Below are 5155 nucleotides of genomic sequence, written 5' to 3'. Positions count from 1 at the left end.
GGGAATAAATTCTTCACTCAGGGGGTAGTGAGGCACAGGAACAGGTTGTTCAGAGAAGCTGTGGATGTCCCATCCCTGGAAGTGCTCAAGGTCAGGTTGGATGGGACTCTGAGCAACTGATCTAGTGGAGGGTTTCTCTGCCCATTGCAGGAGGCTGGAATGAGATGATCCTAAAGGTCCCTTCCAACCCAGGACTTTCTATGATTCTATGATTCTGTGATCTCAGCATCCTCCAACAGACAGGACAATTGAGGCATCAATCCTGTCTGAACACTTGTGCTTTGCTTTGACAGGGCAATGAGAAGGATCTCAACACCGAAGTTTCAAACTAGAGGTACACAAACGTGTTTAGGAAATGTTAGAATTGGAGTTTTTTGGAAACACACTGGTCTGACTGGTTGTCTTAGACATATCTGTGCTATTGAGGGCGTTTGGGTTTGATCATCTGCTTCTATAAAATTGTATTGGGTTTGTGCAGCCAGGTTTTGGTATTGGGGGGGATACTGTGAGAAGCTGCCAGAAGCTTCCCCCTTTTCTGACAGAGCCCATGCTAGAGAGATCCAGTATGGACCCACCACTGGGCCAGGCTGAGCCAAGCAGGGATAGCAGTAATGACTCTGGAATAATGTATTGAATAAGGGGAAAAAAGTTATTGCACAGATGTAATTGTGCAGAGAAGAGAGGAGTGAGATCTGTGGGAGGAACAGCCCTGCAGACCCCAGGGTGGTGCAGGAGGAGGGGCAGGAGGAGCTCCAGGCACCAGTGCTGAGGTTCTCCTGCAGCCCAAGGTGCAGCCCATGGGGAGGCAACGATGCCCCTGCAGCCCTTGGGGGTCCATGTGGGAGCAGAGATCCACCTGCAGCACAGGGAGGAGCCCACATGGAGCAGGGGGATGCCCAAAGGAGGCTGTGACCCCGTGGCAGGCCTGTGCTGGAGCAGGGTCCTGGCAGGGAGAGGAGCCCACACTGGAGCAGGTTTGCTGGTAGGATTTGTGACCTCATGTGGGACCCACGTTGGAGCAGCCTGTTCCTGAGGGACTGCACCCCATGGAAAGGGACCCACATTAGAGAAGTTTGTGAAGATCTGCAGCCTGTGGGAAGGATTCACACTGGAGAAGTTTGTGCAGAACCATCTCCCATGGGATGGACCCCACTCTGGAGCAGGGGAAGGACTCTGACTCCTCTCCCTGAGTAGAAACAACCTGTGATGAACTGACCGTGACCCCCATTCCCATCTCCCTTTGTCATGGGCAGGAGGGAGAAGGAGGGGATGTATTTCTAAGATTTGTTTGACTTCCCATTATCCTGCCCTGATTTTGATTGGCAATAAATTAAAAAAATTTTCCTAAGTCAAGACTGTGTCACCTGTGATGGGAATTGGTGGGGGATCTCTCTCTGCCCTTATCCCAACTCATGAGCCTTTTGTTATATTTTCCCTCCTCTGTCCAGTTGCAGAGGGGACTCACAGAGTGGTTTTGGTGTGTCCCTGGCCCGGCCAGGGACACACCCACCCCAAAAATAAAAAGTGCAAGGAGGACCAAAAGAACATAAGTGTTCAGATCAAGACTTCATTAAGCACATGAGTCTGTTTCCAATACATAAGGAAAAGGACAGAAGAATTATACAAGATTCCTTCCACTGTCTGCAGCTGACACAGCTGGAAAAAGTGGACAAAATTCCATCTATCTTTATCCCAGCTGGGATAATAAGTACTGTTACTTTCCCCTGAAGACCTTGAATCCATATATCACCCTTGTTACAAAGCTGTAATTATTGTGTAAATCAAAGACCTGAAATATGTCTTTTAACTTTTCTCATTCATTCCATTCATGTGAGAGGATGATATTTATCTCTGGTGATTTTTGGATGGAAAATGTCTCTTTTTCCCCCAACTCTATTTTTCAAAATATTCAAAAATATTTTTCAAAAATGTGCCAACAGATCAAAATGTTCCAAAGATTACTAAAAAAAAAACAAAACAAAACCAAACCCAAACCAGCACAGTTATTGAGCTTCATTGCTTGATTTTCCCCACCCCTGCCCAATTTTAATGTGCAGGGGGCATCTGTGTTATTTTAATAACAAATCTGAGGGGATTTTCTTTCTTTGAGAGTAAATTCTCCAGGACTGAGAGAATTCATTTCTTCTTTTGGACAAGTGACAAAGAGCTGCTTGGTGGCCACTTCACATGATGGACCCAAGGTCTGTTCACATCTGACCCGTGTCAGGCTGGAGGTACAACAACTGGTCAGCACAGGGACAGCTCAGATGGGAGAACATCAAAGCCCTGGCAAAGACAAATGCAGTGCCTGGGGACGAGGAGGAGATAAGCCCCCACTCCTGCCAGTAAGGGCTGACACACACATTAATTCTGCTTTTCCATTCTGCTATTCAAAATCAAAAAGTATTCAGGATTATTTTGGAAAGAAAATATAAATAATCCCCAAATATGAGCAACCTGGGCTAGTGGAAGGTGTCCCTGCCCATGGCAGGGGGTTGGAACTGGATGGTCTTTGAGGTCTCTTCCAACCCAACCCATTCCAGGATTCTGTGATTATGAGATGGTTGGACAGATCAAGGTTTCTTTGGCTTCAGCTGAGTGAGAACACAGATGTGGAAGACAATGTGGAAGATAAGTGTGGATTTTGGACTTTGTCCTCAATGTCCAGGGGAACTTAAGAGCTGGGATATACAGGGAACACCTTGAAGGGCACTTCAGTCTGGAAGGAAAACAGGTGGAGTGAGTGCAGAGGAGGCCACCAGGATGATCAGAAGGGTGGAGCAGCTCTGCTGTGAGGAAAGGGTGAGGAAATTGGGATTGTTCAGCCTGGAGAAGAGAAGCTTTGGGGTGAACTTTTTGTGGCCTTCCAGGACCTGAAGGGATTTGACATGAAAGATGGAGAGGGAATTTTTATAAGAGCATGGAGTGACAGGACAAGGGGGAATGGCTCAGACTGAAAGAGAGTAGGTTTAAATTGGATATTAGGAAGAAATCCTTTACTTTCAGGGTGGTGAGGCCCTGGCACAGGTTGCCCAGAGAAGCTGTGGCTGCCCCATCCCTGGAAGTGTCCAAGGCCAGGTTGGACAGGGCTTGGAGTAACCTGGGCTAGTGGAAGGTGTCCCTGCCCATGGCAGGGGGTGGAACTGGATGATGTTTAAGGTCCCTTCCAACCCAAACCATTGTGGGATTCTATGACATACAGTAAAAAGTGACATCTCCATGAAAATATCAACTTCCTGAAAGCATGAGGAAGATGTGAAAAGGAAGAAAAACAGCAGCAAAATTGCTTTCACTTAACAAAAAAAAAAAGGAATCATTAAAATAATAATGGCTGAATAGAAACATTTCATAGGAAGTTCTACAAAATTAAAAGAAAATAAAAATCGAGACTTCAAAGCCTTCTTTTAATGAACTGTGTGAGTTTATGGATTCAGCTCATGAGCTTGAACTCTTCTTCCAAGCCCCCCTTAATCACCAGAAGCCTGATCCAAAACATCAGTGATCTTGCAGAGATTTGCTTGCAAGCAAAACCAGTGCTTGTCACAGTATGAGATTCTGGTAATTAGGGCCTTAATTCCACTCCTTCTGCCACCAATGGTCATCTTGATTAAAGCAGAAATGACTTTTTAAAGCAAGGGAAAGAGTCCTAAACCAAGATATTTTCCTACTTCAGCAGCAGGCAGGTAAATGAAAGATATTCAAAGCAAGGTTTAAAGGAGATAGTCAGCTCACACAGCACTCAGAGAAGAAATTATCCATTAGAGCCATAACAAAACAAGGCATATTCCCTGATGCATAACTAACTCCTTTGATGGACTCTGCTCCACAAAGACTCCAGCATCCTTGTGTTTTGAGTGTCTCCTGTATAAGCTTATTAAATTGTTCCTTTAATTACCTTGATAAAATGAACTCACAGTTGGACTTACTAGTCAGAGTTGTATTTTGATTTTTAATGTGCAGAGAGTTACAAGAAAAAAACCTGCTCACTAGGAAATAAAGTTCCCTGATGTTTAAGGAAGATCAAAGAGTCTCCAAATATTAGCCAAGGATATCAGGTAAAAGGTTTAGGTGAAATGTCCCAAAGAAAATCAACATTCCCATACACATACAAATAGAAAAAATCCAACCAAAAAACAAAGGCTTTTCCCTTCCCTTCCCTTCCCTTCCCTTCCCTTCCCTTCCCTTCCCTTCCCTTCCCTTCCTTCCCTTCCCTTCCCTTCCCTTCCTTTCCCTTCCCTTCCCTTCCCTCCCCTCCCCTCCCCTCCCAAACCTTCCCACATTTCCTTTTCTTGAAATTTCCTTTCCTTGAAATTTCCTTGAAATTTCCTTTCCTTCCCAAACTTTCCCTTCCCTACAGAAACTTTGTTTCTCTGACTCAGTATTTCCTTGTCCAAAGGCCTTTCCATAAGTGGAAGGTAAATATCACTTGGATTGGTACAAACCTGAGCACAGCTGGGCTGATTTAAATAGATTAATGACATCAGGTGTTCCAAATAGAAAACCAATATGAAAATTTTTAGGGGGAAAAAATAACCTCCCAGGCATCTAATTTATCAGCAAGTCACTAAAGTCTAAACTAAATGTTTAGACACAGAATAATGTTTTTTTCCCTTTTTTCCAAGTTCTATTTCTGTTATAGTTGATTAACACAACTAAGTTAAACGTGGAACACTTATTCTCAAACTCTGCTTAGGTGGAACCTTGTGGCTCCTGCTGTCTAAGAGTTGAAGAAAAGAGATTGTGCTCAAACCCATTGCTTTTCCCCTTGTGTCTGCAGTTCCAAATGAAAGACATCACCTCCATTTCCAGGCTTTGCCTCATTAAAGCTGGAAACAATTTTCCCGTTGGACAAGGTCAGATTTTAATGTTACATCACACACTTAATGGACATGTGAGTCAAAGATGCTCACAAAATATGCCCTTTTCAAAGTGAGACCTGTTGGATCTCATTAAACCTGTTGCCTATGAAGTCAGTGGGGAAAAAAAATAGCCTGAGTGCTACAAAAAAAAAAGAATTCCTACACATTAATCCAAAAATTAAACTGAAATCACACCAAATAAAGAGCAAAAGAAAAACCAGAAGTTTTCCCCAACAGCTGTCACATTTTCCTGGCTTTATGATCATGATAGACAGAGCAGTAGAGTCAATTAGTTC

At 43.9% G+C, this 5155-nt stretch overlaps 1 long non-coding RNA gene across 1 annotated transcript; it reads left to right on the top strand.

The window, feature by feature from the left end:
* The first annotated feature begins 257 nt into the window (after nucleotides 1–257).
* LOC108638731 lies at nucleotides 258–4846 on the top strand. The gene is made up of 4 exons (XR_001920050.1): nucleotides 258–334; nucleotides 2125–2201; nucleotides 3961–4055; nucleotides 4694–4846. It is a non-coding gene; the product is annotated as an uncharacterized LOC108638731 (long non-coding RNA).
* The last annotated feature ends 309 nt before the right edge of the window (nucleotides 4847–5155 follow it).

Source organism: Manacus vitellinus, unplaced genomic scaffold, assembly GCF_001715985.3.
Source record: "Manacus vitellinus isolate BGI_N305 unplaced genomic scaffold, ASM171598v3 scaffold_12_pilon, whole genome shotgun sequence".
NCBI lineage: Eukaryota > Metazoa > Chordata > Aves > Passeriformes > Pipridae > Manacus > Manacus vitellinus.
The sequence above is the reverse complement of the archived record's forward strand: the minus strand, read 5'-3'. Positions and strand labels throughout refer to the sequence as shown.